The sequence below is a fragment of the Chrysemys picta genome, chromosome 1, assembly GCF_011386835.1.
Source record: "Chrysemys picta bellii isolate R12L10 chromosome 1, ASM1138683v2, whole genome shotgun sequence".
Classification (NCBI taxonomy): Eukaryota; Metazoa; Chordata; order Testudines; family Emydidae; genus Chrysemys; species Chrysemys picta.
This window is the reverse complement of record NC_088791.1, coordinates 105,814,556-105,838,525: the sequence shown is the minus strand read 5'-3', so window position 1 is coordinate 105,838,525 and position 23,970 is coordinate 105,814,556. Positions and strand designations below refer to the sequence as shown.

At 42.1% G+C, this 23,970-nt stretch overlaps 1 protein-coding gene across 2 annotated transcripts in view; it reads left to right on the top strand.

Annotated features, from left to right (window-relative positions):
* CHRM2 (cholinergic receptor muscarinic 2) overlaps nucleotides 1-16,821 on the top strand; it is a 176,843-nt gene extending 160,022 nt beyond the window's left edge. For both annotated transcript variants that reach the window (XR_010592287.1, XR_010592288.1), the window contains one exon: nucleotides 11,847-16,821. The gene's annotated coding sequence lies outside the window, so the exon portion shown is untranslated. The remainder of the gene's footprint in view (nucleotides 1-11,846) is intronic.
* The last annotated feature ends 7,149 nt before the right edge of the window (nucleotides 16,822-23,970 follow it).

Genomic DNA, 23,970 nt, shown 5'->3' with positions numbered 1-23,970 from the left:
CTCACCCACACACTACAATCCACCACTCAGTGGAGCTGAGCCAAAGCACAGCAGGGATGCAGAGAAGTAATTTGTTGCTGGTGAAAGCCGGCAGCAAATTACTACCTCCTTTGGAAAAAGGCGAGTAGTGTGACTCCCTGAGCTGCAATTCCCTACTGCCCAGGGATGTTCCTTACTATTGGCTGTATCCTTGGAACGCACTCTAGCCCTTACTTTTCTGAATGATTGCTTTCTCTGAAGAAGCGAGGAATACGTCACATCCATGCAGCAGACACAGCAACGAGAGAAATTTTGCCATCATTTGAAATTCTTGTGTGCGTTGCTGCTGCTGCTATCTGTCTGGGGTTTTCTGAGCTGCCAGGCTTCCAGCAGGGTGATTGTCAGAAGGCATCCATCTCTTGCAATACCTAATAGGCTGGGATAACACTTGCTTACAGCTTTCTCATACACATTCCTAACTGGCAGCTACACCGGCAGCATCAGGAATCAATCCCAAAGGTTTAGCAAATTTTTCTTGGTGATTGTCCTTTCTCATTAATGCATGGTATCAGCATGGCTGAGAAAAAGATGCTAAAAACAACAACAGCAAGAAACAGATATTTGTATTATTGTTAGTGAGAACCAACAGAACATTTCTCACTGACACTTCAATGAGCAATGTCTTACTAACAGATTCTGAGATTGTAAAATCAGAAGAAACCACCATGATCATCGAGTCTGAACTGCATAACACAGGCTACAGGACATCCCTGAATTAATTCCTCTTTGAACGAGAGCATATAGTTTAGAAAAAGCATCCAGTCTTGACTTATAAGTTGCCAGTGATGGAGAATCCACCTCAAGCCTTGGTACATTGTGCCAATTGCTCTCACCATTAGAAGTTTCAGAGTAGCAGCTGTGTTAGTCTGTATCCGCAAAAAGAACAGGAGTACTTGTGGCACCTTAGAGACTAACAAATTTATTTGAGCATAAGCTTTCGTGGGCTAAAACCCACTTCATCAGATGCATAGAATGAAACATACAGTAAGAAGATATATATACATACAGAGAACATGAAAAAGTGGAAGTAGCCATACCAACTGTAAGAGGCTAATTAATTAGGATGAACTATTATCAGCAGGAGAAAAAAAACTTTTCTAGTGATAATCAAGATGGCCCATTTTAGACAGTTGACAAGACGGTGTGAGAATACTTAACATGGGGAAATAGATTCAATATTGATTCAATATAGATTCAATAGATCTATTCCCCCATGTTAAGTCTCACATTTTTTCACTGGAATTTTTTTTTAATAAAATATATGTTTTCAACAACAACTAAAACTTTTCATGACACAATTTCATTGATTCCTGATGAACTTTCAAAACAAAAAACCCCCCAAGTTTTTTTGAATTTTATTTGTTTTGAAATTGTGGGGGAAATGACACTTCTTCATAACTTCCTTCCCTTGTTCCCCACCAGAGAATGGGTTTCTCCCACTTTACCTCATGTTTTTACTTCCTTGTGCTCATTTTGGTATTTTTAAAGAGTGGGATTTTTGTCACCAAGGAGAAAAATATGAACTGAGATGTGCCAAAATGAAACATTGAAATTTTGAAACAATTTTTTCCCCTCAAAAATGAAAAGATTCCATGACATTTTTTTTAAAAAGATGGAATCTTCCATTGTTTCCAAAAATGTTCACCTTTCTCCAACCAGCTCTAACATTAAATAAATATCCTATGCTAAAGATGCAAATCCTATGGTGATGGGAGGATATAAGTACCAAAGTTAGATGGAAAGGAGAAATAGCTCTGCAAAAATTAGTTATCTGTCAGAACTAAAGGAACCCATGAGGGGGCCTCTCCAACTCAAGCCTCGCTATCCAAAACCAAAGTGAGAACCAAAGAGGTGTGCATGTTTAGTGGGGTCATCGAAGATCCAGGGCTACTGGCTTCCTACAGAAGAAATAACAAGTGATGCCTCTATGAATTCTGGCCCACGTCAATGAGTGTGCGGCAGCACAGGACCTGCAGACCAGAAGCCGTCACTTTGCTTTTCTCTACTGAAGAGGAAGAGAGGTTGTCTGAGATGTCCCAGTGGAATGACGACAAATGGTGGGAAACCCCTAAAGAGAGGAGATGGGGTTTCTCTTTATGGAGAGTAGCCAATTTAATTCAAGATGATCATCAGCCTCTGTGTGTCATCATTAAAGACGTTGAAATAAGTGATCTTAGATATTGTCTTTGTTTAAATCTTCAGAGATGTAAAACTACACATCTTCATTTCTAATGATTTGTGGAGGTATAAAAAAAATACACACACAGCACTGAGAGGAAAAAGTGGGATTAGACCATTGTGGGCCCAATTTTCCACTGCCTTGTGCCCTGTATAGCTATTCACACCTGGGCAAAGTGAGTGTAAAATGCTACCAAATCTGAGTGGCGGTGTAAACATCCACTTTGAAGCCTGCCTTTCACCATGTATAGTCAAAATTCCGGTTCTCCACTGACAATCACAAGGCCTCTCTAGAGGTAATCTAACAGTTCCATTTGCTCAGACCTGTATATCTGCTGAGGATTGATGGCGCTCAGGGATATCACAGGCACACCTATCTCAACTATTCCCTCTACACCAGCCTCACAGAGCAGTATAGTGTAGGCGTTGCTATGGTAGCTCTGTGATGCCAGAAGAGCCTCCTAAGCTTGGATACTCCTCCAAGGGCTGGCTATGCTGCCTTGAGGGCTGCATTTCGATGGTGGAGCAGTGCAAAGCAATCCTAATAGAACCCAGGATTGGGGCCAGATTGTTTCCTCACAATGTGAAGAGACCTCGCCTTTCGGAAAAGGTATGTTTTCTCCCCACTAAAAGTGGCTGGCTAGAAACACTGTCTCTTTCTCTTTCCAAAATAAGATACTTTCTCCTAATCATCCACTCCAGTATGTCAAAGTTAATCAGATCTTTCTTTCTTTCTTTCTTTCTTTCTTTCTTTCTTTCTGTAAATTTTTGAGTCATAGACAAATTTAATTGAGTGATTAAGCCTGAACAGTTTTAGGATGAAACAGAACAGGAATATGACCTTGAAAGTATGAAAGGCTTATTGGTGTACTACTACGTGCCTCAAAGTGCTAAGAAAGCACGAATGCCCAAGATTGTAATAGTTTACAATGTGCACAGGATAATTCATAATACATTACAGCCTGTTTCTAATTATGAGATTCTTTAGTAGGAGCTCTGACTCTGTTGTTCAAGTGTTTAAAAAACAATTATAAATAAAAACTAAACTGACATACTGTACAACCAGAGGAGAAATCAAGAGAGAGAAAAAGAATTGCACTGATATAAATATGGTACAAGAGTCTGCAAACTGTTAAAGATAAAGCATGATAAATTATTCCTAGGTTGAGTTTGGTTTTGCAAGCTATATGTAATATGCTATGGATTGTTTGAAGGTAAAAGCATACAGCAGACACTGTTATAGATGAAACTGGTAGCACTGCCTACTATTAAGGTTATCCAACACTTTCCATTATAAGACTGTGTTTTCAGTTGCTTATAACTTTACCAACTTTAATCATTTGGACTAAAATTTTCCATGCTAGGTGTCTGCCTCAACCTGAATTATTATTAAGTGTTATTATTAACCATTTCCAAGAATGAGATTAAGGAAAAATAAATTGCCCATTTAAAAAAAAATTCTTGAGACCTTTTCTTTGAAATGCTCTAGTGCCCTCCATGCTTTGGAGCAGGGACTTGAAGTTTGGCAGGGGATGGCGTTTTATCAGAAATATGCCTTTGGCCATCTCAATAACAAGCTGACCAAATGTAGCCAAGTTATAAACCTTTGAAAAAAATCTCAGTTCACACATGCTCAATAGAGACTTGCTAGAGTTTCACAGTTAAAAGCTCTGAAGATTCTATCCTCGCTGAGCATGTTCCAGGCTCTCACAGGTCCTAGTACTATCCATACCATGCATGCACCACCCCCAGAGAGCAACTGAGCATTTTCTATCCCCTCACAACTCCTACATCTAACTAGAATGCATGTGTACTATCCCCACAGAGCAAGCCATACAGTTGCACAGGCAACCTTAATTCTAGTATTTCTTAACTTTTCAGTGCTTGACTTTACAACCTTAATAATGATCTTTGATTCAAAATTTTTTGCTTTAAGTCAATTATTTGCCCAAGTGTACTAATAACGACTTGCCAGGCCTCCACTCTTTAATGGTCTTGCAAAACACGTACAACTAGTATCTTACTTGCATAAGTGTCAGAGCAGAGGTAGGAAGTAATCTCATGAAACCCCAAATTTGGCCTTTTCAAAATTTCATGCTTGTCAAAAGCTTATAGGAGAAGATGAATTATCAATGCAAACACAGGAGATCAACAGCTTTGATACCCACTGCTGCTACACTAGCATGTGAATGCCTCAGACTGACTCAGAAATATAGACATAAAGTGTCAGCAGGCATCAGAAGTAGAATGATCCATCACTGGCAGTGACCCTTCTAGTTACTGTCCAAAGTGGACTCATCATCATTAGCATATCATTGAATTCAACCTTTCACTTCCCTGTGCAAGTCAGGCAGACAGCAAAGTAGCTCCATCCATAAGGCTTCTCGCTCCCCTGCAATTAGGTTTCCTTATAAGAGGCTGCTACAGGCTATATTCACTGTGGGAGAGAACTGAGAATTGTGCCAGAAACCCATTTTCCCTTTGGGAGAGACTGTGCCATAATTTTCTTCCTTAACAATATAAATGATGTTATTCTTTGCTGGAGAGGTTAGGAAACATAGTGAAGGTTAATCACATCAGTGTTATTAATTATCACCAAGCAAAAATACAGGGTACTCTACATTGGGGAAGAAGTATTCCTAAAAGGACATTCTTCTGCTGGCAAAGAGAAACACCCTGGAAAAAGCTGCACACAAGTCCACTGACAAAGCAATTAGAGTTTCTCTGCCTCACTTAGAAAACAGACACTGGTACAATTGACTTATTGCACATTTTGAAATAAACCAGCCAACGCACTGAAAACATAATCATCACACTCACGGCAAGCTGGAATTACAAATCCGGCAGAGTGCAAGGGATGGCTGAGAAATACAGTGGGAATAAGATGATACTCGCTCTGCTGACACGAGATTAGATAGATGGATAGATTACTTGCAGATGATGAAGCTATGATACATCTATACCAAACATATGCTAGTGAGAACATTATATTGCACCAGCACACACTAACAAGTATTCATACATACAGATGGATACATAAATGAAGAAAGAGACGAAGAAATATTTATGACCCAACCCTGGCCAGGTTAGAAGTAACACCCATTAAAGTATAGTGAGGTAAAATTTTCAAAAGCGCTTAAGTGACTTAGGAGCCTACGTCCCATTTTCAAAACTGGCTTAGGTGCTTAGGAACCTAAGTCACACTGAAAGACAAATCAAACTCCCAGCAAACCAGCATCACTTCTGTTTTGCCAGGAGTAAAATTCTTCAATTTACCCTCATCCAAGTCCATATTATGGCCAGGCACTGAGGAAGCTCAGACATTACACCATCTGAGTATGGCAAAAGAATTCAGTTCCACATCATCAGCATAGAGAGGCTTCTGCAGCACAAACTTCTTACCATTTTCCAACCACAGCCATATGTACACATAGGACATAAGAGATGACAGAACAGAACTCTATAGAACCCCACAAGATAGAACTGTTTGGGCAGAAAAACCATTTTTGAGCTTTCTGAGAAGAAAGGCAGAAAGGAACCATTTAAGAGCAATGCCATTGACTCATGCAAGGATTTGCAGTCAAGTCAACTCACAGTCCATAGTATCAATCACCATTTTAGAGCTCTAGAGCCTTCCAAAATTGCCTGTCACAACCTTCTCAACAACTTTTCCCTAAAAGGGAACTCTAGAGACATGACATTAGCTAGATCACAAATCTCAACAGACAGTTTCTTGGGCAAGGCACAACAACCACTCGTGTGAGGAATGCTAACTCTCTGGTTTCCCTGAGAAAGCATTAATGATCATCATGAACAATGGGACGGGATGACAGCAGATGCTATAAAGGAGGAGAAAAAACACTTTATTTTCCTCCACATCAGGTATGGGATAGAATAAATATCCCCTTCATTACACCTCAGTTGACCTCTGAATCTGTCAGCCACCATCTGTGCTTTAACCTCTAACTCCATATATTTAGTCTCTCACAGGTCATCTACCCACCAACAAGCCCCATGAGGTTGGTGCATGAAGACAAGTTTTTTTAGGAGCCATTATATGAGTTGTCATGGACAAGCAATAATCATAATATCAAACCGTCAGTAGAATTCTCCACTGCTGCACAGCACTATGCCTAACTGACATTAAAAGCAATTTGGGTCCATCAGACTCCATCAGCAGACCAATGAATCAAGACCACTTGCCCTGGTGAGAACTAAAGTGAGCCCTAACTTCAGATTGGAGATGGTGATGGTCAGGCTAGGATCCTCACCTCCTGTCACCCATCCACACCAATCCACAACAATATCCTACAAATATGCAGTGATTCTAAATCATCTGGACTAGTCCATGGTTTTCACAGCAGTTAGCCAAGCTTTAACGCCTTTGGTGCCTTCTCTCATTGGTTCTTTTCAATAATCAGTTAAATAAAACTTTTAATAAAAATTGAAGAGCAGTCCTTTACTTTACACTTTCTGTAAAGCGTGGGGTAACAAGACTTGTTACATCCATTGTTTCTGCTTGCAATAAGTAACATTAAGTGCTATCTGGAGCTCGAGACGAGTGATTTTCAGTTAGCGTTAAATGGGAAACTGCTTATTATCAATTGTTATTAAAGGAGCATATTAGCACTAAATGCTAAATGGTATAGATAAACTTTTCCATTAAGCAAATTGATATTAAGTGGATTCAACCATAGATTGTATGCTTTACACAAGTTGAGGGTTCCTTTGCTAAAACGTAACCCTTGATAAAACTTTTCTGTCCTTTGGTTTCCAGATTTATCTGCTATCAATTATAAATATCCATTGTGTAACACAATCTTGTGTATATTATTGTACTTTAATCCTATGTCTGATATCAACATTAGAAGTTAATCACTGCCTAGATTCTTGAGTAGGTTCTTACTTTCTTTTAATCCAGACACTGATTTAAATTTCATATTTCACTAACGGTCATTATTTATATTACCAGGGATGAATTTAAGAGCCTGATTCCCTTCTTCCTTGCACCAATGTAAATCAGGAGTAACACTGCTGAAATCAATAGTTACACTCTGCATAAGTGAGAGGAGAATCAGGCCAAAAAAGTTTCTACTCATTTGAGAGATATTACCAGTTCTACAAGTGTAGAGGTTCTCTCTCAAAAGGCTTTAAAGCAAAGGAAGCTGTCATGGGATAGGAGGGAAGGTTCTCTCATGGATCAGTAACTGGTTACAAGATAAGAAACAAAGGTTCAGAATAAATGGTCAGTTTTCACAGTGGAGAGAGGTAAATAGCAGGTCCCCCAGGGATCTGTGCTGGGAGCTGTTCAACATATTCATAAGTGATTTGGGAAAGGGGGTAGACAGTGAGATGGTAAAGGTTTCAGAGGATACAAAATTATTTAAGGTAGCTAAGTCCACAGCAGACTGTGAAGAGTTACAAAGGGATCTCACAAAACTGAATGGCTGGGCAACAAAATGGCTGATGAAATTCAATGTTGATAAATGCCAAATAATGCACTTTGGAAAACATAATCCCAACCAATCCCCATAAAAATGATGGGGTCTAATTTATCTGTTACCATTCAAGAAAGAGATCTTGGAATTATCGTGGCTAGTTCTCTGATAACATCTGCTCAATGTGCAGCGGCAGTCCAAAAAGCGAACAGAATGTTAGGAACCATTAGGAAAGGGCTAGATAATAAGACAGAAAATATCATATTGCCTCTATATAAATCATTGTACACCCACAGCTTGAATACCACAGGCAGTTCTGGTTGCCCCATCTCAAAAAAGATATATTAGAATTGGAAAAGGTCCCGAGAAGGGCAACAAAAATGATTAGCAGTATGGAAAAGCTTCCATATGAGGAGAGATTAAAAAGACTGGGACTGTGCAGCTTAGAAAAGACATGACTGTGGGGATATGATAGAGGTCTATAAAATCACAGGTGGTGTGGAGAAAGTGAATAGGGAAGTGTTATTTACCCCTTCACATAACACATGAACCAGGGGTTACCAATGAAATTAATAGGAAACAGGTTTAAAACAAATCTAAGGAAGTACTTCTTCCTACAACACACTGTCAACCTGTGGAACTCATTGCCAGGGGATACTGTGAAGGCCAAAATATAACTGGGTTTTAAAAAAAATTAGATATGTTCATGGACTGTAGGTCCATCAATGGCTATTAGCCATGATGGTCTGTGTTGCAAACCCATGCTCTGGGTGTCCCTAAACCTCTGACTGGATGACAGCAGATGGATCACTTGATAAATTGCCCTGTTCTGTTCACATCCTCTGAATCATCTGGCACCAGTCCCTGTTGGAAGACAGGATACTGAGCTAGATGGACCATTGTTCTGACTCAGTATGGCCGTTCTTAAGTTCTTAAAGTGGTGGAAACTTTCAAAATGGAAGAAATTTTTAAGAACAATCACTGTATTAATTCAAAACTTGATTGTGTCAAGATATTTATGGTTGTTCACTGTCATCACTTGGCTGGAGTAGTTTTTGAGCTCTGACTTGGAGCAGATTTTTTAACACCTGACTATTCCTCAAATGAAGAATCTCCATGAGGAGAAGCGAGGTTTCTCAGACTGGGCCAGAATTCACAAGTCTCCACAAGAAAAGAACCAGGTTTGTTCCTATTGCTTAGCTGATATTCTGGAGCCTCCTGAAGGAGCCAATGGACACCTTAGGCTGCAGGTTGAATTCTGAACTGTCCATAAACAGGAGGAGCCAAGTTTCTTAGACTGGTATTGGAATTAGAGTCTCTTGATGGAGACAGCCATGTCCCTCATCTTGGATTTGGAATTCATACATTTACCCTGCAGGGGTGACAGGTTCTCAGAGAGACTGTGTGCCAATGAAATCAGGGTGCAAACATTAATAATCTGAGATGGGGCTTTCCATTTTTCCCATCTCTAGGTTGGTTTCAATTGCTTAAAATTTATTTTTGAGTGATTTTGTGAAAGCCTCCATTTTTATATTCTGATTTATAGAAACTGCTTTGCTGGAATAAGAAGTAATTCTTCCATTCTGCAGACACGGTCTTTTCTGAATTGTCTTCGGAGGAAAGAGAAAATAACATTATAAGAAAATTTTGTGCAAAACAGCCTGTCCTGTGTTTGTGAAGTGGCAGCATGTTAGAAAACTAGTGCGACAGCTTGATGGGTTTCCATGGAAACTGCTAGACTTGAATGCACGGGTGCACAAGCAAGCTTGCCAGGTGCCTGTTATTGGGTTGGAGGAGGGAAAAATTACATTTCCATGACAGTTACAGATTAGCTGAGCAAGTAGCTTTCTAAAGTGATGTACTTGCAAAAATAGATAAGCACAGTCCAGAATAAAAATGACTATTTTCTACAGCAAGCTGGGTAATTTGATACCCCGTCCCCTTGCAAATTACCAGATTGCGTTTCTACCCACTGACTTTCACCCAAGATACCAGGGTCTTCTGTTGAGAAGTAATCTTCTGGAAAAACTCATAAACATATCATGGAGAATGAAGAAACCAAAATTGAAATGGGAAAGTTATTCTCCCCCAAAGAGAACCACACTGTCATTTTGGACATGAGTAAGTTACATAATAGAAGGAATGACAAGAAGGGCTCATTGTGAGGTCCTTTAAATTCAGACTCACTATGCTGGTTCCTGCAACTATTTCTGAAGCTCTAAACATAGCCACATCCTCAGCTGGTATTAATCAACATAGTGCCATTGAAGTCAACTTTTATGCCAATATACACTAGCTGTGGAGCAAGCCTACTATTCTTCATGGGTCACACACAGAATAGGGACCAGGCACACAATGCATTTTCAGGGTTGTATTCTCCCTTCAGTGTGTGCACACTGCAGCCCTCTGTGTTAACACGGTGGTGAGACTAGATGTCTAAGTAAGCAGTGTGAATACAAGAATGTCATACTCAAAATCAAATAACAGAGGCAGTGAATGGCTCAGGCGACTAGTAATGGACTACCGCGGCTTTCGTTTCTTGCTCGTCAGCTTACATTTGCCCTGGATCAGTGGTACCAAGTGTTTCTGTGGACAGCAGGGTAGCTTGCAACTTCTCTCTCCTGTAGCACAGTGCAGATTACAGGATAGTTACGTTAGCATCTGCCAAGTAGGCTGCAGAAGGCTGTCCACACAATAGCGTAAAAATGTAGGAAGTCCATGATCCAGCACCCACTGAAATCAACCCATGATTTTAGTGGTTGGATCAGGCCTTATGTTATGAGGGTTTAGAGGGAATTGCTCACACCTGCAGAAAAACCCACAGAAGGGGTCCCTGAGGTCACACAGTTCCCCCCAAACCATTCCATGGGGAGGACGGTGCCACTACAAAACCCTGCAGATAACTCAAGATCCTCCACAGGTTTCCATGCACAGAGAAAGTTAGGCTGCAGTTCCAGACTTAACACTAGTGACCAGGGAACAGATGATGTGCACCCCTGACACACCCCACCCCAAGTCCTACCCCTCCTAGCCATTCCCCAAGCATGATTCTCAGATTTGTAGAGGAACTGCCCTAGAACAAGGAGAAATGCATCTCAGAGGCTGTCAAGTCACCCTTCCTCAGGGGAAGGTGGAGATCCATGCACATTAACAATTCTCTCTTCCCCTCCCCCAACCACCTGTTTAAAGAGTTAAAGTTATATGACATGAGTATCATTTAAAGCATTGACCATTTCATTGCACAGAAATGAACAAGTGCCAAGATACCTCAAGAAAGGTTGTTAAGGGGTGATTTCTAGTCCCATGTGGCAAACCCAGGTTTTTGGATAAGTCAGGCTATTAAATAAAGTCTATAAACAGACTCCACTAAATAAGATACACCAGGTGCAGGTCAGCAAAAAACGTATATGGGTATTTACATTTACATTTGTTTAAGATGGCTTGTCCCATCCCAGAAAATTAAAGTAGACAATTAGTCCTATGCAAATCCTAAAGAATAGCAACACATAACAGATAAGCCTTGTGGATGTTTGGTGTACATCCAGCTTAAGCTATGGGCCTAATCATGTATAGCAATGCTGCACAAATATGTATATACTGGCACATAGCATTACTGTACCAGCTACATGCAAGAAGTGGCATTTAACATTGAACTGTGTATAGAATAAAAGTTATTTTAAAGAAATTACTGCATTTAATATAATCTGTTCTCCCATGTACACGTGCAAATATGTCCTATTAATTTGGAAGCATACCCTCTTAGGAAGTAATCCAACTCCCACTGAAATTAATGGAAATGCTCCCATACACATGAATGGGAGTCAGACCAAGCTCTTGGCCTATGAATTTTCAAAGCAGTTTGCATACTGCTAGAGTCCTGTGGCACCTTTAAGACTAACAGATGTATTGGAGCATAAGCTTTGGTGGGTGAATGCCCACTTCGTCGGATGCATCTGTTAGTCTTAAAGGTGCCACAGGACTCTCTGTTGCTTTTTACAGATCCAGACTAACACGGCTACCCCTCTGACACAGGATACACTTTGAAAATGCACCCCTTAAAGAAATGGCTTGATTGATTTTGAACTTTAATTTAGATCTCTCTTAGGGAGCAGCCATGAGTTTTATGAAAAGTGACTGCTGAGCTGCACAATGCTGCAGGTGTTACTGCTTTTTATATTCCTCTTGTCACAGATGAGCCACCTGTGTTATTATGGAGGAGGAGAAAAGGAGGAGAGATGGCAGCAGATCTGACTACACAGAAGTACAAAATGGTCTCAAAGCTCACTAGCTTGTCCAATAGGCTGAGAATGGAACAATGTAATAGCCTCAGGAAAGACACAGGTCCATTGCAGCATGTGGTATTTTTCTACTCTTTTCTTTTACTAAACCACAGTTAAAGGATAAAACGATGAGACAAGAAGAACCTTGTACAAGTGTATTTAACATAATGGTGGAATGAGTTGGCTCAGGAGAATCCTGCATGTTCAAGCAATTTCTTTTCTGTTTTTCCCGACACTTCTGCTTCTGGCTTCCTGTAATACATAATTGATATGGAGATTAAAATATGAGTGGAGAGTAAAAAAAAAAAAAAAAAGGTCAAAGTACTTGAACTCAATTATTCTTCCTTGCCTCGACCAAGTCATTAATGTTACAGTAAAGCAAAGTTGGTTACACTAAGCAAATACAACTTGAGTCTAAAGGCAAAGACAAAAGTCTCGGGTTCCTCAAGTTAACCTGCTGATGACCAGATACTATAGCACTCTTAAGGAATTGGGGGGTCTCCCAACATGTATATAAATGTGCACATTAGTGAAGTTAGGGTTCAAATTGTGACCCACCTTGCCAGCAGACTGCAGTTCTTTCAGATGAGCCTCACACCTCCACGCACACACTTCAAAAAAATAAAATAAAAACAAGCCACCAGTGGAGCACTGCAAATGCTCTTAGCAGCACAGGAATGTAAAGTTTATGAAACAATGAGTGAAATGCTATTGATTGGAGAGAGTTTTCCTCAGATGTATCTGGCTAGTCAACGTCATGGTGTAGTCCTTTTAAGTCAAAGCCTGTCAGATGTTGAAAACAGATACGTTGTCACAGTTACAGGGTTAGCTGCATCTCTGAAGCCTTTCTGGTCTGGGTGCACCCCAGAAAGACCTCATGCAACTACCTTCCCGGAGTAGAATCCCACCATTCTCCCACTCTGAGTCCAGGTATTAGGTTTCAGTACCGTGTGTACCGATGCTTACCCCCCAACAGGCCCTACTCGACTCTGTCCCTGCTGTTCATCTCTTTAGCAGTTAGTGACCAGTGGTGAATGAATACAGTGATTCAATACCACCCTCTTAAAACAAGGTATTGTTTAATCTAAACAGAAGGAACAAAGCTCAGCATAAGTGAAAAGTGATTTTAAAACAAAAAGATCTACAACGCATGTCTAACTTACCTGGAGTCCTAGGCAGGCCATCTTTCTTCAGAGCCCTACATTTTAGAAATCTGAGTGTCCGTCTCAAAAAAAACCCTTCATCTCCCTTTGTTCTCCATTTTCTGGGCTTGGTTTTGGGCAGTAAGTCCAATTTGGTGAGCTCTGCTAGAGGGCAAGCCACAGCATCAAAGCGAATGGCTCTTGCATTGTCTCAAATGTTTACTTGAGAAGGATATGTTAGAATCCACCTCCCCCTTCATGGGTGCATTTCCCAAGTAACCTGGTAATCAATTAGCTGAATGTAGTAATCGTCACAATAACCTGATCAAGATACAGTATTCAAGAATCAATCCAGGCAGCGCAGAATCCATGACAATGTCATATTTAAAGCTTGGGTAAAGCAAAGGGCTTTTCTACAAATAGATTAAACTATCATACCTTTAGCCCAAGAGCAGAGGTGTCCAAAAAATGATTGAGAAAGAGTTATAGAACCAGGAGTAGGAATGCAAGACACTTCTGAGAAAGTCCATGGAGCTACCTTGCTGATATTTTCAGTTGTAGTAGTCTTCAGAGGACAAAACCACTTGTACTACTGTGAACATGTATCGTCCAAATGCAGCAATTAAATGAGAATGCCATGGAACCTAATGCCTCAGTGGAGAAGCATACAGGGATTCTCAAAACAGGATCTCAACAAGGGTTACTATCAGCTTGAGCCAGACCTTGAATTCAGACACCTCACCACAGTTCCCAATCATTAGCATCAGGCCCAGTGAAAGAGTGTCATATGGAATATCTGTGGTTGCCTGACAGAAATAATCAGTCCTGTGAATAATGTGCTGACCACAGAGATGACTCTTGTCTTTGGCACAACAAGCCAACATTGTGATGAAGTGCTAGAGAGTTTCCTAGAGTCTGAAAACACTGCACTACCTTTGAAAGTGTCTGTTAGTCTTCCATGTATTTGCTGGGTTGTGCAAGGGAACACTAGTGCCCTACCGCAAAATATCTGTTACTTCTGCAGCTATTTGGGGGGTTCTTCTGGAATGTGCATGACACACTCTCGGTCACAGGAGCAGCTTGCTCATTCACAAATCTTTCGTCCAGAAAATGGAAATTCTAGTCTGTTAATGTAACAGCTGGGAATGGTACACGGATGTGGGATAAAAGTACATTTAATGTACGTGATTTCATTTTTCTGAGTGAGGCAGTGGCTGCGGTGTCCCAAAGGTAGAACCACCCCGGGAGCCAGCCTATCCCTGACAAAGCCCTTGATCCAGCGAAACAGATAAGCATGTGCTTAACCTTCAATACATATTCAAGTGCTTTACAAAAACAGGGACAGACTTAAGCGAATGTTTAAAGTTAACCATGTGTTTACAATTTGGCATGTGTTTAATTGCTTTGCTGAGTTGGGGCCCCAGGCAGAAGGCTTTGCCTCAGCTAGGAGTCACTTACCGTCATAGAGCTTTACACCAGATGAAACAAAATGCTGATGTCTGCAAAGGTTCACAACTCAAATTTCAATACCACTAAAATAGACTGTAGCTCAGCATTGATTAAACAACAGGATTCTTTAGGCATTACTCACTGCATCCCACACACTAACACTAACTTTGGGTAATTAATATTAATAAATGCAGAAGGAATTAGTATTGACTAGACTGTTATTCTACAGTGCTCCTGAAACGCCTGTGAGGAAAAAAAATGAAAACAATCCAGCCAAGATCCCAAGGAGTTTAACAACCAATCATAAGATGCCACAATCTGTCAAGCAAACCTACCCACTGAATAGTTTTGGTCACTGCAGTGTGGAGTATTCAGACCAGCACAAGGTAAAGAAAGAAAAAGAAATATTCAGAAATAATGAAAACAGAACAAAGAGAAATGCATGTAGAACACAGGATGTTATCTGCCATTTTTGTTTGTTTTGTATCAACTATATTCGATCTATCTACCTATGTCCTTATACCGCCCTCAGCACCATAGCATTGAGTGTCTCAAACAGTGAACTTATCCCCCAACACTGCTTTGAGGTAGGGCAGGATCACCCCTATTTGCAGATGGAAAACTGGGTGATCAAACAACTTGTCCAAAATCACAAAGGAAATTAGTGGCAGAGCTAGAAATAGACAACAGGATTCCTGAATCTTAGCCAGAACCACAAGGCCAACCTTCTTTGGACTCAGTTTTCCACCTGGAGAGTATTTCCATTGGATGATGATTGGGTGGTGAAGAAGTCAGATGATATAGTATGTCATTGCATAACAATCCTCAGTATGCATGCCGGGGGAGGAGAATGCAAAATCTCTCATAAGGAGTTTCTGCACTGATCATTGCTTCATTGATTTGAGGGACAGGAAGGGCCTTTGATGTTTTTCTGTTTGACCCTTTAGCTGTGGGAGGTGGGGAGAGCTACCATCATTTTATGTAGCGTAGTGTTCTGAAAATTCAATAGGTGAGAGAACTCACAAACGTAAATTGTGTTTATGACAGAAGGAGTTTTTGGCTTGAGGGAGGTTGTGAGAAGAGTTACTTTTCCTCCACTTTACTTCCTCATATCAGTGTAGCCCTTCTCAAGGCAAAGAGGATTCAGTGTTCGACACCACTCCATGATGTAGCTGGGGAGTGACGAGGGCAGGAAGAGAGAGTGTTCAAGAACCACAAGAGACACTTCTTCCATTAAGGGTGATCCTGGGACTGAGGGACAAACCCAGAAACCAAACCCATGGAATTCCTCTGTGTTTATTCCACCAGGAAAGCAGAAAAGACTACAGGTCTGGTCCACAAAACTTGCTAATCTAGAGAGATGTGCAGCAGGCCAGGCTAATTTATGTGTAGGCCCTGCCCTCCAAGGTGCCTGTGTGACTCCTGCAGGCAACCACCCTCACTCCCTGACAGATGGGCTACATTGGAGACTTGCTACCAGGGTTTTCCCAGCCCAGGGCTGCCTATGGATCCCCCTTACAGATCCTACTGTGGAAAATTAATCCTGCCTGAGGCTACATTGCACCCTCATCTCCATGGTGATAGTGAGGAAACAGTGTTCACTCCTGTGGCCACAACTCTACCCCATCACTCCTTTCCCTGTCCACCCACTTCTTTCCTCTGGGTGGTAGCTGGACCCACACCACTGAGTTTAAGGGAGGCAGGCAGTGCTAGCCACTAACCTTCCAAAGGCTTCTTCAGCATGCACTGGGGATAGCCTAACACCTGGCGTGTATTCTCAGGTTGTTGAGAACTCTGCTCAGGTTGTTGCAAAGCCCTGCTGTGGAATCTGGAAGAGGTATGAGCAGGAAATACCATAAACTGGCTTCTATTCTGCATTGGACACAGAATGAGGAACAGGGACAACTTGTAATATCTTCAAATTAAAGATATTGCTTAAATACAAAACATGAACAGTTTTGCTGCCAGGCCTCAGACACTCCCAGCTGTAACCAGAAGCCTGAGTTTCAGCTGCAATGTCCAGAAGCATCTGTTATCCTGTGAATGGCTGCAATGCTGGGCTGACTCAGGCAGCTTACCTTTGAAGGCTCTGCTCCTCCCCTCCCCCGCCCCAAAAGAACACACTGAAAACCACCTTCCACCATACTCTATTTTCCACTCTTCTTCTCCTTTATTAATTCAGGCTATAATATGCAACCCTTAATCACACTGGTGAGCGTTTACTCACTCATGTAGTTTTTTTTGTTTCTGTGGGGTGGCAGGAATGCCTGTGCGAGTAAGTCTTCGCTACTAAGAGTAAGGGGTGCACAATCTTATTCCTTTATTTGTAGTTTCAGCGCTGGAATAGCAGGGCATCTTGTAGCTCATGCTTGAAGTGCACTGGAAAAGCATTTACTTACCTAAGTCTGCCTCTAAGCAATGCTATCAGAACTGGCTTTATTTTATTTATTTTTTGTTGTCCGCAATTTGTACTAGGTATTTTTGAGCTCACCCCCATACAAATCTATGTGGTGCATTAGCTCACATTTATTTTCTTGCAGGTGTGCACTCAGCAGAGGTCATTTTAAAAATAATTGCCATCAGATATTGTCAGAGTTGGAATGGATTGAAGTGTTAATAGTCAGAGTCATTATCCCTTATTCTCTTGCCATGAATCAGCGCACTGCTGCTTGTTTATTGACTTACAGATTATCAGCAAACTGCTGCCATTGTGTCCAGGAATGCTCGGACGAAAAGTCCAGCAACTCTAACTGCCATTATTATAACTCCTTAGCCTGCCTTCCTATGAATTACACATATTGTACAATACAGCAAAGTCTCCCATTCACCAGGGGCCTGAGCCAAAGCTCAATGAAATCAGTAGCTGCATTCCAATTGACATTAATGAGCTTGGGATCCAGCCCCAGACACCTAAGGGTAAGGAGTCAAGACAATTCAAGAGGAGTAAGACAAAAAATGCCATATTTAAGTTCCTAAATAAGAGATGTCTGTTTGTCCAGGTGGGTTTTAACCACAGAGCTTTGAGTATTTACCTATAATGATAGCACTAAAGAATATACGATAGGGACCAGCCCTTCACTGGCAGGGGCATGGGCCTAGCTCTACCTCCTGTGAATCAAAGTTGAGTAGTTCTATTGGAAAGAGAGAAAAAAAATTGAAAAGCAAACAGTGTGCCTAGAAATGCTGTAGCTGCCGCATGCTCAGCTGCCAGGAAGAGACAGGAGAAAGGGTGTTACAGAAAGCACCTCGTATTGCTCTACATCTGTTTGGGCCCTATGCCACTGATGGACAGCACTGCTGTGAAGATTGGCCTTGCCTTCACCACCCCCACCCATCCCTAGTTCCTGCTGCCAACTCTTTTCCCATCGGAGTAGGGGGGCATGATCTGAGACAGACTGTTCAGGCTGCAGAAGAAGGCATGTGCTGCCACTTCAGGGAAGTAGCCAGCCAAACAGAGCCTAATCTCAGAGCTCAGGGAGAGGCTCAAGTTATATGGTCGCTAGGAGCCTGCACTAGACATAAGAATCAGCCACTGCCCAATGGGCAGGAAGTACATTAATCTGGGATTTAGGAGCCAAGACTGAAGGGGCAGTGGAGACTGTAATCGATAGAAGTACGGTTCCTTTTAGGCATCTTATATTTATGTCATAATCCCATTGACTGCTCTTTGCAGTGACACTGGGGTTTTGTACATGCTAGTAAAGGCATTGGGATAGATCTGTGCATTGGGTAAATTCCTTCTTCTCAAAAGATAGTAAAAGTTTGGAACAACCCACCAGAGCATCCAATTAAGAATTGGAATTGGACTCAGAGTCTCATCCCATGCACCTGAGCTGGAAGAGTGGTACCTCTGAATTAAAGACAACTAACGAGACATTTTTCCAGGTGCAAAACCAATGGCTGCTCATGATGGTGGCAAAAGGAAGACATAATATACCTGCAGTATGATTTTGTGTCTCTTCACATTTAATTATGGCTACATGTTGCTTAGAACAGATTGCCCTATGTAAACTAAAGAAGGGTTTGAATTCCTGGGGGAAATAATACAAAATGTGATGGCATAAAAGAAGATTGTTCTCTAAATAGCTTGCTTTCCGTCAGGCATCTGCTGTCCACTCTATTGGATAGACTAGTAAAAGTCTGTCTCTCTCTGTCTCTCTCTGTCTCTCTCTCTCTATATATATATATATCTTTGTAAACTAGAATTTTAAATTGAACCCTGCAACAAACTGGAAACCAGTGCAAACTGGGTGTAACAGGTATAATGTCTTCCCTGAGAAAAAACTATCTCTTAACAAACCAACTATCGCACTCTGCATCAGCTGAAGTTTGACTGATTGTAAGGTGTAGCCCCAAGTAGAATGCATTGCCACAGTCCGCTCTCAAGGTGAATGGTGACACAGGCATGAACCACTACGATGAGGTCACTGAACAAAGGCTAAAGACCTATTCGGTTGCCTACCACCAGGTCCACTTACCAGAACTTTCAAGATTTTTGATGAAAGCAAGAAATTCTCTCATTGCTTCCCATACAATCATAACACAGATGACTTCACAAACTCTGTGGTTAACTGGTCAGATTCAAACCAGGAGTTTTGCCACTAGCATTCTACAAATCTTCTTCCCCACTGTCTTTACACCAAGAACATCTACGGGGACAAAGCTGAGGAACAAACCAACAGGAGCCATTGTATCGATAGCTGTGAAGAAGAGAGTATTATGTCTAACATGGCCATTGACAGAGTGGGCTGCTCATTGCACAGTAAGCTTTCAATCCAGGTTCAAAGGCAGACCCATAACCCAGGTCCTTTGCCTGAGCAGGAAAGTGAACTCCAACATCAAAATGCACCAGGTAGTGACTAAGGTCCAGCCACCACCTCTGCCATGCCAAGTCCCATCATAAAAACAAGGGCTTCCATTTCCCCAGCTGCTAAGACAGCACCTTTCTCTAGCATTAAATGGGCACACATTCATTTTATATATAGGTTTCTAAGTCTGTAGCCTGATTCATATCATTTTGAACCTGATTGTCACCCAGCACTTGCTTCCAGTATCCCTCCCTCTCCTGAAGGACCTCAGGGAGACTCCTAGATACACTAGTTTGAGGCAGAGACATAGCCAATCACCTCTGCTGACTCTTCCTGAAGTGTCTGTTAAATCTCCGCAGTTAAGACCTGTCAGATTGCAACAGAGCTTCACATAGCTCGGTTTGAAAGAAGCCAGAGAGGGTGAAAGGAAGAGGAATTCTTTCCAGCTCCTTCTCTCTTTTGTCAGGCTGATGGTTTTATAGGGGGGAAAATGAGACCTTGATCATTAAAAAAAAACCTAATTACACAAAACAAGAGAGAGATTGTGGCAAGATATTTTAATGGCACCATCACTGGTGAGTTGCTATTGGGATGTCTCAGGGTATCTTTGGACTGCACTAGAGAGCCTGGCATCAAAAATCTCCTTGGTGGCTTGCCAGGCATGCCTTACACTCTGAGGCAAATGTTGTAGGTGCCTCAAATGCTTGGTTCCTGGTTTTCCCAATGAGAAGACACATTCAGCAATAAAGTCCTAAATATGATTCAGGGGGCAAACCAAATGGCATGTTCTAGGACAACCTTGAGACTCTGGGCTAGGCTTCTGATCAGGATGCTCAATCTTCTGTTGCCTGGGACTCATGCAGCATCTAAGGATGTTGATGGCTCCCATGTTTGCCCTTGCAGCCACTGCGGCACTTTCCTTGGCACCAGCTCTTAGTCAGAGATGTTCCTCAGCAGCTCCCCAGAGGTTCTATTGGGTCCACCTATTGATGCACAGTTGCTTCCTTGCTAAGCGCCTTCCCTTTTATCAGCCCCACTCTGGACTAGCTCAGACACATCCACAGACATCTAGGGGCTGCTCTCCCTTCTCCTACCTCTCCTGAGATTTATCTGCAGTTCCCTGATGCCTCACCTCTGCTCTGCACAGGGCTGCTCACTCCCTAGCTCTTTGAACATGCTGTCTTCTGACAGATGGTTGAAAACTTTTAAATTTAGAACATTTGATTAAAAACAAGGGGCATCCTGTTTTCTGACCAGACCTATGCCTGCTTCTCTCTGCTAAGTCTCTTCTTAATTCTCTGCAGCTGGGTTTCTGCCCACTCTATTTTGTTAAGACAGCAATCACAAAGGTCACTGACCACCTCTGAGCCATGTCCAAAGGCCTCTTGTCCTTCCTCAACCTCCTCTGCTGTGTTTAACATCTAGTCCAGTATCCTGTCTCTGACAGGGGCCAGTGTCAGTGCCAGACGTGTCAGAGGGAATGGATAGAACAGGGCAATTTATCAGGTGATCCATCCCCTGTCATCCAGTCCCAGCTTCTAGCAGTTGGAGGTTTAGGGACACCCAGAGCATGGTGTTGTGTCCCTGACCCTCTTGGCTAATGCCATTGATGGACCTATCCTCCATGAATTTTCTAATTCTTTCTTGAACATGTTATATAGTTATATTTGTTCATACCTTCCATCTAAACATGATCTCCTCTCCCCAAGTCTTCGCAACTCTGTGCTTGACTGATTCTCTTCCTGTCTCTCAGACTACTCCTTCAGTGGCTCCATTGGTGGTTCTACATCCTCTCCTCTGCCACTCACCATTCTTCCTTGGCCTCCTTTCTCTTCTCCCTCTCTATTCCATCCCTGGGTGACCTCACTGATTCACAGCTTCACCTACCATCTCTGACCTGATGCCTATTCACCTCTGCCCTCTCCACATCTGTTTCATTTCACTTCTGCAACTCTAACACCTCCTGGATGCCCCATTGTCAGCTCAACACCACATGGCAAATCCAGAACTCCTCATCTTCCCCCATGTGCTCTCCTCCCATTCCCTTCTCCACCATGGCTAATAATTCCACCATCTTCCTCAAATCCCAGGCACACAATCTCTATGTCACCCTTGATTCCTTCATGCCTCACATCCAGGTCACCGTTAAATGTTATTGCTGCTGCTTTAACAGCTTCTTAAAAAGTCTCTACAATATATCTGAATAATCCATCCTGTCCTCTCCATTCCTATTGTCAAAACCATTTTTAATTAATCTCTTTGTTGATGGTCCACCTATATACACCTATATACAATCATCTACAGTTTAGACTACTGCAGAGTATTTCTTGCATACCTTGCTATGAAATATCAAAAGCTAAAAAAAGTTAATGAAACACTGAAGTTGAGAACAAAATGTAGTAAAGTCAGGAAATAGTCTTCCCACAGCAACATTCATTTGGTTACAGTATGTGTACGTATTAAGGTATACATATTATGGGGTAAACTAAATACTACATCATGAGCCAAATTGTCTCCTGGTAACTGCAGTGAAATGACTCCATATGTGCGATTTGACGTTTACGTCACATTGCTGTGGGAACATTCACTTTTGTTTCATGACTTGTTTGTTGCATGATTTAATATAGTAGATTTACCATAGGCAGATAGGCACTAAGGTACGAAATGAAGTATTTGCTGCCCCTGCACAGTAGCAAAACAGTCAGAATGACAGAAACCTTAATGGAAAGAGATAGCAAAACAATAAAAACCAGTCCAGCTCTGTCAAACTGCCATGTTTAGCCAGTCTGCTGTTATCAGTTCTTTGAAAGGGGCTATTTAAAATGATGACTACAGGGCAGTTCTGTCTCCTGATAAAGGAAGCAAGTGTGTTGAATTTCCTTGTAATCTGAGATGCTGGAGTGCCCAGCTTTCACAATTCAATCTATTCTTTTTCTTATGGAAAATAGGGGGTGGATGGTGGGAGTGTGGAGTTTGAAGGAGAAGGTCTTTCATTCGCTTTATTTGACTAGTTTGGTTTGCTTTTGTATCTTGAAAGGGGGAGAGAGAGATGATTGGGTGATTTTATAAGCTGATTAGTGGAAACTTTTTCTTATCAACATCAACCTTCATTTAAAAAAGAGCGAAAGAAGAAAAATGTTATATGCTCAATGGCAATTGCTGTTAAAGAGACCCACACACCAACTCCCAGCCCCCCACCACCATAACCCCTCCCCCCCCCCCAAGAGATGCACTAAGCAGCATTAAAGAGACACGAAACTAGAATCTTGGCCAGTGTCAATCAGCTTCGCTCCATTGACTTCCATGGAGCAAAGCCAGTTTCGACCAGCTGGGAATGTGGCCCAGTGAAGCAGATTCACACTTTTTACAACACTTTTATATTTCTCCCTACAATCATTTCAGTCTAGACTGGTTTAAACACTGAGCTTATGTGCCCCCCAGAAGGGCAGCCTACTTATGATGAAGTCTGTCCAAAACAGTGCAGTTCTAAAAAAATCTAAGGTCCATACACTGCACTCCGTCCACACACACATACACCTCTCTCAGTGATACCAAACGCAGTTACATTGAAACACCAACAGCATACCTGGCTTTTAGGACTAATATAGTCTAGTGGATGCCACTAGTCTTCCTCCTCACTGTCTAGGCTAGATCCTTCCCAATTTCTGTACACCCTTTAACAGCAGTTTATATCTTGTGACTCAGACTCCAGCTCTCTCCCACAGGTGGGAGCTCTGTCATCTCAGTCAATGCTCACTATTTGGATATTTGCTCTTTCTGACAAATGGAACACAAACACACTTGGTATCTTGTTCAAAGCCCTGATCACCAACCTCATGTGATTCTGCTCCCTGCCCCCAATGTAGACTTACAAAGACTTTCCTCACTGCTTTACACTTGGGCTGCCTATGCTGTTAAAATGATCTGCCTGTCTGTTTCAATTCAGAGGCTTTCACGTCCAGCACTTTCAAGCCTTAGGGGGCTTTAATTCCTGGACTTGCTAAACTGGAATCTCTCTGTTGCACCTCCCAGCTTTAATCCTGATCCCTGGCTCTCTCTTGCTCCCTGGCATATAGGAAGTTGCTTTCGCTGGGTGTTTTCCAATCAATTCCCTAAAACAAACAGATATGATCCTATAAAAACAGTCCTAACTTGAGCATCATCTTCCTCCATTCTGGGTATCTCCCTGCTTCTTTCCAATGTGCCCGGGCTGCTTTTTCTCAACATGGGCTTGCAATGGCCTCCTGCCCCCTGCTGGGTCTGGAGGGACTCTGCTGCCACTCCTCACATTCTCCTCATGATCCACTGAGAAATAGGGCACTTACTGCAGGTGCACACCCTCATGGCGGGGTGTGGCATAGCAGCTCATCTCCAGCACCTCCTGCCTGGTCCTGTGATGGTCTCATTTGTTGCCCCAACCCTCCAGCCAGGTAACATTTTAGTTCTATGCTTTCGGGGTAAGAGAAAGTCCAACAAGTAATTCCAAGACCTTGTGTTGGATCTCCAGCCCCTGACTCTGGGCCCAGCGGCCCTATGCCACTCTCTCAGGGTTCTAAATTATCCACGTCCTCTCACATCAGAGGGCTTCATACCACCTTCCCAGTGGCTGGTAGGGGAACTCAGGACCACCTCTCCC